The sequence below is a fragment of the Elephantulus edwardii genome, unplaced genomic scaffold (genome assembly GCF_000299155.1).
Source record: "Elephantulus edwardii isolate Elephantulus edwardi_28Jun2011 unplaced genomic scaffold, EleEdw1.0 scaffold00159, whole genome shotgun sequence".
Classification (NCBI taxonomy): Eukaryota; Metazoa; Chordata; class Mammalia; order Macroscelidea; family Macroscelididae; genus Elephantulus; species Elephantulus edwardii.
The window spans coordinates 5,360,608-5,372,188 of record NW_006399909.1 but is presented as its reverse complement, the minus strand read 5'-3'; the positions used below and the strand labels follow the sequence as shown (position 1 = coordinate 5,372,188).

The 11,581-nt window shown below is 36.1% G+C and overlaps 1 pseudogene; it reads left to right on the top strand.

The window, feature by feature from the left end:
* Positions 1-10,019: 10,019 nt before the first annotated feature.
* LOC102865977 lies at positions 10,020-11,274 on the top strand (annotated as a pseudogene).
* Positions 11,275-11,581: the final 307 nt, after the last annotated feature.

The window sequence follows — 11,581 nt, the reverse complement described above, 5'->3', positions numbered from 1 at the left end:
CAGTCCTTGGAGAAGAATCTCATGCTTAGAAGTTGGAGGGACTGTGCAGGAGAGGAAGACCCTGGATGAGATGGATTGACACAGAAACTAGGGTAATGGGAATACGCGTATCAGAGACAGTGACAGGGTTTAAGATTGCTTGTACACTAATCATGATTTTTATAAAATAAATGTTCTCATTATAATGTTTTTGTTATGTGTCATTGAATCACCTTTGACTTATAGTGACACTATACATATTAGCTCTGAATCTTGTCCTATCTTGAGCCATTCCCACTGTCTCTGTCCATTAGAATAGAGTATGACTCATAGAGGTCCTATGAACAACAGGTCTGAATCCTCCTGTATCCTGTGCCAACCTCACAATCTCTGACACACTCGAGCCAATTGTTGCAGTTTCTATGTTAATCCACCTGGTTGAGGATCTTCCTCTCCTCCACTGTCCCTTGACCTTTGCAAGCATGACATCCTTCTCCAAAGATTAGCCTCTCCTGTGTCAACCTCACAAACTCTGACACACTCAAGCCCATTGTTTCAGTCTTTATGTTAATCCACCTGGTTGAGGGTCTTCCTCTCCTCCACTGTCCTTCAACAAGCATAATGTCCTTCTCCAAAGATTAGCGTCTCTTAGGATCATGCCCAAAATATGTGAGATGAAGCTTTGCTATCCTTGCTCCAAGGAACACTCTGGCTATACCTTCTCCAAGATATATCTGTTCTTTTTGAGTTCATGGGATATTCAGTACTCTTCCCCAACACTATGGTAGTAATGTATACATATGTACTTAGTAGTGTGTATGTGTTTTTATTGTGTACCATCAAGTTGAAATCAACCTATAGCTGATCCTTTGGTGGTTTTTCCAAGGTGGTAAATCACACGGGAGGATTTTTTTTAATATTTTAATTTTTAATTCCTTTTTTATTGTTATCATTAATTTTAATGAAAATTTACAGAGACTTTGAATTTCCATTCATTCATTGTTGCACTTTCCTCCCTGATGACCCCTTCCTCCCAATTTGCTCTTCTCTTTGAAAAGTAGAAGAAAAAATATTTCATTGTTATATAAACCCTCCCCCCAAGTCCACTACACTATGCAACCTTTGTTCTGGACTCCAGCCATGACAATAATACCTAATCACATATACATTTTAAGCAGGTCTCTCTCTCATCTGTTTCAATGCAGTATATATAATTTATCCCATCTTTCACCATCTCCCCCCCAACCCCAATGTCAGTCCCATTTTACAACAGTAGCACTATGCAGTATTTGTCCAAATTGCCCATCCTTCTCCCTCAGAGTAGCTGGGCACCGCGAGCCTTGTATATTTAAGAATACAGTGCAGCTTTCTGCCACCAGGCCACCAGAGATCCCTCATATATACATGGATATACACACATATATATATATATATATATGTATGTATATATATGTATATATATATATACACACACACATACATACATACACATTATAATATTTGGTCTTTCTGAAACACAATGAATAAATTTTAATTAATGATATGTAGCATACAAAACATACACACATGGTTCAATCCTAATGGTGTAGTATTTTATGTTTTGAACTGATGACCCAAAGATGAGTTATTTTAATTCACACTTGAAGAAAGAGGAAGCAGGCTGCTCCCATAAAAACTGACAGCAAGAAACTCAGCAAAGGGTCACCATAAGTCAGAGTCTACTCCATAGAAGTGGAGGGGATTTGTTTGAGTGTTCTCTGTTGAATCAAATTTCAAAATTTGAACAAGAAATTGGGGGGGGGGGGAATAGTAATTGAAAAGTTAAAATTACAAGTAGAATAAATGCATAATAATAGAGTCTTTTGTCTTCCAAATGTAATAGTATTTGTCTTCTAACATGATATTCCTTTGTATTGGGCTACTCTTCACATGAGTACAGAGACATTCTTTTCAGTTTATCATTCAAAAAACAGGAAAAGAGATTCTAGATATTAAATAATTCACACGAAGTCTACAGCACACAGCTGTATTACTAGAATCTTTGCCAAACAGATATATGTCCACTTTTGAGATCTGAAATAACTTGTGTTGTTTTCATGTTTCTTGGTAGAAAGAAATAACACTAAGGCATTCATGTGGCATGTATAAAGTATGAATGTTAAAAATATACATTTACTCCTGCATGACACTGTTTTCTTATTGCAGAACTGATGCTAAGAAAAACCACATTTAATAGTCTATTGTAAAGTATAATTTTGATAAAAGATTCTGAGGGGGAAGGGAATTTGCACTATGTGTTAACCTAAAATTTTGTTACAGTGACATTTAAAATCAGTAAAAATGTGTCAAGTTTGAATATTTTCCTTTCACTAAATCTGTCTGATGAACTTTTCAAGCTTTCTTATTCCTTGTCCAACTCTCATCTCACCAATCATGGTGGTTCAAGTGCCTTATGTCCAAGTGAGAGTTGGATAAGGATTAAGAGAGCTTGAAAAGAATTAATATGTGTTTGAATAGGCAGTTGGTGAAGTACATTGACAATACTATGAATTCTCAAAAGCATTTGTCCTAAAACCATTGGAGCTAGAAGTCTCCTTGGAAGAAAGAATGCTGAGACTTCATCTCACCTAGTGTGAGTATATCATCAGGAAAGATTCATCTCTGGAGAAATACACCATGCTTGCATGCTAGTAGACTCTCAGGAAAAGGAGCTGACAAAATTACTGCAATAACGTGTGTAGGCACACCAGAATTAAGAAAAGAATTGAGTGGAACAAGAAATATTTCACTTTTTTTTTTACATAGAGTTGCTATGAGTTGATACTGACCAGACAATGACTAACAACAATAAAAGTCTATCAAAGGAGTAATGTTGTTATTATAGTGAAAATCCTGACTATTATCTGACATATTGGAGATTCCAGTCTATTTAAGAGAAGACTAAAAAGATTAGTCTAATAATCTGCTTTGAATATCCTCTAGAACAGTTCTCCAGTGCACTCATGGTCTCAACATAAATCAAAATTGACTTGTCAGCAAGTAACAAACACAACATAATTGACCAAATTATATTTTCTTATTAAATAAGCCACATTTATGCATTTAAACAGTTTCTATACTTATTACAAAGGGCTAATACAATAATGTTAGACTATTAAAAAGAAATTCCACATAAAATTACCTAATTTGAATATAATTTTCATTTTTCTTTAAAATGTAATTTAGCAAGGAGATTGGAAAGGAATATATTGATTTCATTTATGTCTAAGTTTCAGTGTAAAAGTAAAAACAAAATCCAGTTTTGAGTTAATGGAGATGGCCTTATGTTGCAATGAAAATATGTAAGTCCCTAATAGAATTTCTATCAAATTACTAGAGACTCATTCTTAAAACAGCAGTGCAGAGATAGAACTAATGACTAACTTGCTGCATGGTTGCTCCATATCTTCAATTGGGACACAATTTTGTGATCCTCAGGAGGCAATATAATAGGACAATGAATTTAATATTACAGAAAATATATTCCTAAGGGGTAGAAATCCACCAGCTGTTTGGTGGGAGAAGGATAGGCAATCTCCTCATGTGTGATTAATTGCCTCTAAAAACCCACTGTAGAGTCAGGTTTGGGTTGGTTCACAGTCTCTGGTATGCAGTAACAATGACTAGGTAGTTGTGCTGCCAACCCAAGGGTAGCTGGTTCAAATCAGCCAACTACTCTGTTGGAGAAAGATGATAAATCACGTCCTCTTTGATTTTACAGCCTCTGAAAACCTTATGGAGGGTCCACTATGAACTGGTTCAACTTGATGGCAATAATTTGAATTCTAAGCCTTTTGATATGTAAAAAAACCAAAACCCAATTTACCAGTTTGGTAAGAATCCTTTGAGTTCTATACTTCCTTTGGTTGAAGATTCTCAAAATCATAGAGCATAACTAAAAATAATGTGTTTGAATTTATAGATTCATTCTCTACTAAAGAAAGATTACTGCTGAACCAAATATTTCTAAAACTGCAGAATATATTATGAATTATATATCTTAAGGAATGAAGGCCTTGAGTAAAATAATGAAACCAAGATCTGAGTAACATGTTATTTTTTTAACATTTATACTGAATATACTGTTTTGTCTCTATCAAAATGTGACTATAAAATCATTTACACCAAATGTCTTTGTCAAAGGACATATTAGATTTTTAGAAACCATACATTATTTTAAGAAACCGATCTAAAGCTCAAGTGCACATTTAGGACTTTAACAAACAAAGCAAACATTAAGTGGTAATTTTATTTTAAGGAAAAATTCCTGTCTGTGGGACAATAAATATTTATTCCTTCACAGAACTGAACATCTGGCAATTTTAGCTTGTTAAGTTTTTATCACCATTACATACAATTTTATTTTAGAAAGTTAACAGAGTGATAATTGCATTGTGTGTGTGTGTGTGTGTGTGTTTTCATTCTTTTTTATAATGCATAAGTTCCTGTACTATAAGAAGATAGTCATGCAAGGTACAGAAAAATCTCACAATTGTTTAGAACCAGAGAATCAGTTAACAATTAAAATATTATTTCAGTGGTCCAAGTCTTTAGACTTCGGGATTTTACTTTTAAGGAGGTTAGGTTGGCCAAAGCTGGGCCATATTTGACAGCTATCTCTAGTAACCAGCTTTATAACAACCAAGGTTGATAGCAATGTGTTGAAAAAGTCTTCAGTGATTGTCTTTACTGTCTTTCAATTTGTATGAAGATAGTCAGGGCCTATTTATGAAACTCTCACATAGACATCACGTGAGAACATCTGTTGTGATATTAAAAGACAAGTGTAAAGTCTTATCTCCAGTGGTAAAAATGAGCTGCACGTCATACTATTTTACACATTTAGATATTAGGAAGATGGGTTAGCTCTGTGTCTCAAGGATAGTTGGCAAAAGTTGTCTTTTTGGTAAGTGGAAATCAAATTAGAGTTTGTGTACATTATTTGCATACTTTACACGCTCCTGTTATTTTGTGTCTAAATTCAGAAATTTTCTAAACAGCTCTTTCATGACTTACAGGTTTATAATGTATTACAGTGGATGTTAGAGAACTACTTAAAGAAAATATATGTGTTTATTTCTAAATTGATATTGTTGTTGTATATAAGAGAGAATCAGAACGAACCCTCTGGTGCGTTTTCAAAGACAGTTAATAGCAGAAGAGAAGAGGTTTTCTATTCTTCTCCAGCTGATGGCCTTGAACAATGTGCCACCAGGACTTCAGCGAAGATTATTGCCACTAGGCTACCTGTGACACACTAGTTTTGAGACCACTGTTGTAATGTAAAGAACTATTCATCTATTGTGCCTCCTTTTGTGTGCATGTCTATCTTATAATGCCAATGTTTGTAATTTGATAAGCTGCTTTTTGAAATCATTACAATTTAGGTCAGCATAATAGATTTACATTAAATATTAAGGAATTACCTTCTTGGAATGAAAATTTGTTGCCGTTGTTGTTGTTGTTATATGTGCCATCAAGTCACCTGAAATGAAAATTAATTGTAAAAAATAATAAATAATTGTACATTTTTGAATTTTAATTAAATGCATTTATGACTTTAGACAAATACACTATGCTATGCACATGAAACATGTGAATTATTAATATAATCTTATAGAATAACTTTCTCCGTTATCCTAAAAAACAGTAGGTTCCAAATCAGTTTATCCTGTAGAATCTAATTTTACAATTGCACGGATCAAGTAAAGCTTAAAATTATTATAAAGAGATATAGAAGCTAACACAAATTTCACTAAATGAGCTGTTTTTAAAGAAAATTTGTCACATCATAATACAATAATAAAACAGAAAGAACCTCTCAGAGAAATTGATATGAAGGGGGGGGGGGAAAGGGGTTCAGGTCTAGGAAAATGAAAGATAAACCCAAACCAACCAACTAGATGACTTTTCAAGCTCTGTCAGTCTATTGCAGATTTGCTGTTGTTAGTTGTCTTGGAGTTGATTGAAAGGTAATGCGACCTCATGGATGTACAGCTTAATTTTGCTCCATAGAGTTTAAAGGCTTGTGAACATTTGGAAGTCGACTGCAATGTCTGCTTTCCTAGGTGCTTCTGAGTAGATTTTAAACACCAACTTGATTTTTATTAGATTCACCTCATAACCTTAGTGCTACCCAAAGACTCCTGGTTGAATCTGATTACAATGATTATAGTGTACATATAAAAGGTCAGGCTAGCCACAAGGAGCTTAATTGTGGACCTACAACAGCTCAGCAGGATCCCTTATTGTTAGGCCAAAGGTGCAGGTTCAGCAAGGCAGAATATCTAAACACCTCAGCACCAGAGTAAATTCAGTAGCTTAGAGATAAACCATCAACACAAAGCTCATAAAACCAATTCCTGTCCTTTCATTAGCAGTATTGATGACTTAGTTACTTTTAAATGATAAAGAATTAAATAAATAAAGTTCAAGAAAGCTACCACCATGTAGCCTGGAATTAATCACACTAACAGGTGAAAAGAATGACTATGTAGACTTAATATAGTAATTAAGTACACTAATTACGCTAAAACATTAGACTTTTCAGAGTATCGAAGCTATGAAAAATATCTTCTTGGGATCTTGGAATTTAAAACTGCACCTGAGTTAAAATGCAGGGGGGAAAGACTCAGAAAAATGAAATGGACAACTTTAGAGGAAAAATGGTAAGTCACAACAGGGAAATTATCACTAAATAAATATTGTAGAAGTTTCTAAAATCATTGCTCCTTAGTGCTACATAATATTCTATTGTGTAAATGTACTACAATTTCTCAATTCATTCTTTTCTTGATGGGCATTTGGGCTGCTTCCATATTTTTGGTAATGTGAATGATGCTGTTATAAACATGAAATGTATGAAGTATGAATGTTGGAAAACTAAAGCTTGTAAAAAATGAAACGGAAAGAATGAACATCGATGGTCTAGGTATCAGTGAATTGAAATGGACTACCTTCAGCTACATTGAATCGAACAATCACCTAGTATACTATCCTGGGAAAGAAAATCCGAAGAAGAATGGAATTGTATTTATAGTTAAAAAAAAAAAATCTTGAGTTTTCTTGAAGCACAATGCTGTGAGTGATAGAATATTGCCCTTAGGCATGCAAGGAAATCTGTTAATGCAACTATTATTCAAATATACACATTAGCCATGAAAACCAAAGAAGAGGAACTTGAAACTTTTTACCAAGTTTGCAGTCCAAAGTTGACCGAACATACAATCAAGATAATGATAATTGGTGACCGGATTTCAAAACTTGGAAACACTGAAGAGGGAAGGGTAGTTGTAAATTATACACATGGTGACAGAAATGAGGCCGGTAATAGAATGATCAAAGTTTATATGTTCAATTACTTATTAATTTCAAAAATATTGTTTTAAAAATGTAAATGATGTCTTTACACAAAGACCTCACCTGAAGACTGCATAAGATTTGATTTATTATATCTATTAAAGGATTTTTAAAAGCTTAATATCAGCAGTTAAAACCAAACCAAGTGCTGATTATGAAAAATTTCAATGCATCTTGAGACTGAAGAAAATTAAAACAAGTAGACTCATCAACAATCTACATTATGCAGATAGACACAACCTTGATTGCTGAAACTGAAGACCTGAAGCTCTTGCTGCAGAGGGTCAAGGACTGTAGTCTTCAATATGGGTTGAAACTTAACATCACGAAGACAAAGATTCTTACCACTGGGCCAATTGGCAGCACCATGATAGGTGGAGAAGATTGAGGTTGTTAACAATTGCAGCTTGCTTGGCTTCACAATCAACACTCTTAACACCATCAGTCAGGAAATCAAAAGATGAATTGCAGAGTACTGAAAAGCAACGACATCAGTCTAGAGACTAAGGTGAGCCTAATCCAGGCCATGGTCTTCACAATTATTTGCTATGTGTGAGAGAGCTAGACAATGACTAAGGGTAACAGAAAAATTGATACTTTTGAATTGTGGTGCTGGAGAAGAGTCTTGAACATACCATGGACTTCCAAGAAAACAATTGTGTCTGTTTTAGAGAGGGCAAAGCCAAGTTTCTCCTTGGAGGCTAGGATTTTGAAACTCTGTCTCACATAGTGTGGGCATGTGGCTAGGAGAGATCCGTCTTTGGAGAAGGACATTCATTATGCTTGGAAGGGTGAAGACACAGAATAGAAGAGGAAGGGCTCAGATGAGATGGACTGATACAGTAACTGGGGCAATGGGGGTTGATGTGTCGGAATTAGTGAGACTGGCTCAGGACAGGTCAGGGTTCAGACTACTATCTATAGGGTTGCTATGGGTCTCAGGTGACCTGATGGCACACAACAACAACAGCAGCAGCAATATTATAAGGAAAATAAGATCTTCACCTATCAACAAACGAATGGATAGATTCTATATATTCACAGAATGTAATACGATATAGCATTGAAAACAAGGAATTCATGAAATATACAAAATGAATGACCATGGAGGCCATTATGCTGAGTGAAATGTCTCAGTCACAAAAAGACAAATAATGCATAATGCCATAGTTAAAAAAAAACAGGACTAACATCAGGATTCGGGGAAAATGAAAAAAAAAAGAGGGGATAAATAATGTACACTGCATTGAGACAGATGAGGGAGAGATCTGCTTAAAAGGAATATATAATTAGGTATTATTTTCATGGCAACAGTCCAGAATAAGAGCTGCATAGTAAAGTGGTCTGGGGTGGGGAGAGATTGTATAACAATGAAAGTTTGTTTTTTGTTTGTGGTTTGTTGTTGTTTTTTTTTCCCAAAAGAGAAAAGCTAACTGGGGTGGAGGGGTAGGAAGGGAAGAAAATGTGCAACAATGAATGGAAATCCATATTCTCTATAAACTTTCATATGATCTTGAATCTATCCCATCTGAACTTGAAAATCTTTTTTTAATATTTCATAACAATTTATTCATTTAATAAAGATTTATTAAGTGCACAATCATTAACTGATAAAACTTTTTTAACTGATAAAATTTTTATACTGATTTATTTAAAAAGATTGAATACGTTATTTCTCACACAAGATCCTTCAAAGTCTCCTTACCACCCTCCACCCAAAGAATTGTGCAACCCTATAATTAACACCCCATCCTCCCACCCATCCTCAACCCTCTGCTTCTATCTTTCAACCGCACACCCTGATCCTCAAACTAATTCTACAATAATGGTTTTATACAGTATGTCCTTGTTGGACTGAGTTAGTTCACTCAATATAATGTTCTCCAGTCTATTCTAAGTGAGGTAGTAATTTACAAGATCATTGTTCCTGTGTGCTGCATAGTATTCCATGGTATGAATGTACCACAACTTCTCAATTCATACATTTGTGGATGGACATCAAGGCTGTTTCCATGTTCTTGTGATGGTGAATAATGCTGCTATGAACATGAGTGTACAAGTCTCTGAGTTTCAGTCCTCATTTTCTTAGTATATATTCCAAACAGTAGAATAGCTGGGTCATATGGAATTTTTTTAAAAATTTTATTTTATTAGTTTCAATGAACATTTACAGATATTTTGGACTTCTATCATTCATTGTTGCAAGTTTCTCCCTGCCCAGTTCTCCCCTGAAGTTTGCTCCTCTCTTTGAAAAGTAACAGAAAAATTCTTTCTTTGGTTTACAATTCCCCCCACCTCCTCCCTCCACCCCAAGTACACTACACGATGCAACCTTAAGTTTTAATCATTGAGCATCAATAATTGATGAGTTGGGGGAAGACATCAAGAATATCAACTATGAAGAGAGCAAAAGGTGACTACAAAGACAGAGAAAAAAAAGAAAGAAAAAAAAACTCCAAAAAACAATAAACAATGAATGTCAGAAGAGAGTCTGAAAATTGTATTGAAGAGTTGAGAATCCAAAACTAAAGGAAGTGATGGTGATGTAAAAAAGCAGGACAGAAAAAAAAAAAAAAAAGCAAAAAGCCAAGTGCTCTACTGAAAGCAAACCCCTCGCCTGTGCTTTAGCACTGAGGTCTGAGATGTCTTCCTCAGGCATGCCCGACCTTCCCACCCCTCTCATCAACTTCAAGATTGAACACACTAAGATCTTCATAAACAATGAATGACATAACTCAGTGAGTGGCAGAAAAACTTCCTGTTTTCAACCCGGCAACAGAGGAGAAAATCTGTGAGGTGGTAGGAGACAAGGCAGATATTGATAAAGTGGTGAAGGCTGCAAGAAAAACTTTTCCGATTGCCTCTCCATGGCAAACTCTGGACGCTTCAGAGAGGGAACGGCTCCTCTACAAGTTGCCTGATTTCCTTTAGAGGGATCGCTTGCTGTTGGCATCACTGGAGAACGTGAATTGTGGAGAAGTATTTGCTGCTGCCTATCTGATGGACTTAGAGTTCAACATCAAAACTTAACGCTATTGCGCAGGCTGGGCTGACAAGATCCATGGCCGGACGATACCTATGGGTGGAGACTTCCTTGGTTATACAAGACATGAACCAGTTGTTGTGTGTGGCCAGATCATTCCTTGGAATTTCCCGCTGGTCATGCTTAGTTGGAAGTTAGGACCTGCTCTTTCTGTAACAACACCGTGATTGTCAAACCCACAGAGCAGACGCCTCTCTCAGCTCTTCATGGGGCATCTCTGATAAAAGAGGCAGGGTTTCCTTCAGGAGTGGTGAATATTGTGCCTGGTTACAAACCCACCACAGGAGCAGCCGTCTCTTCCCACATGGACATCGACAATGTGGTGTTCACAGGTTGGAAAATTAATTAAAGAAGCTGCTGAGAAGAGCAATCTGAAGAGGGTGAGCCTGGAGCTGGGAGGAAAGAGCCCCTGCATCGTGTTTGCCGACGCGGACTTGGACACCACAGTTGCATTTTCACACCAGGGATTATTCTTCCACCAAGGCCAGGGTTGTATAGATGCAGGCAGGATTTTTGTGGAAGAATCAACTTATGAGTTTGTTCGACGGAGTGTTGAGCTGGCTAAGAAGTATGTTCTTGGCAATCGTCTGAACCCCAGGAGTAAGCCGAGGTCCTCAGATTGACAAGAAACAATATGATAAAATAATTGACCTCATTAAGATGGGAAGAAAGAAGGGGACAAGCTGGAATGTGGAGGAAGCGCCTGGGGGAATAAAGGCTTCTTTATCCAGCCCACAATTTTCTCCAATGTGACCGATGAGATGCGCATCACCAAGGAGGAAATAGCTGGACCAGTCCAGCATATCATGAAGTTTAAATCTTTAGATGAAGTGATCAATATTCTGCATCCTTAAGTATTGGGACTCAAGGCTTTGATTGCTCTTTGGTTCCTTCAGCTTTAGGAATGCTGAGCAAGTTTATCTCTTTTCATATTCTGACTCCAACTTTTCCACATTTCTTTATAATACCTTGTTTTGTCTTAGCTGCCTTTTGAAATCTTTCAGCTTCTTGGTTGTTGTTTTGTTTTGTTTTTCTTTTTGCTTTGGCATCTCAGTTCTCTAGTGCAATATTCAGAGACTCTTCCAAAATCCATCTGGGTCTTTTCTTCTTCCTTTGTCTTTTTAATGACTCTTTGCTTTCCAAATATTTTGATATGCTTTG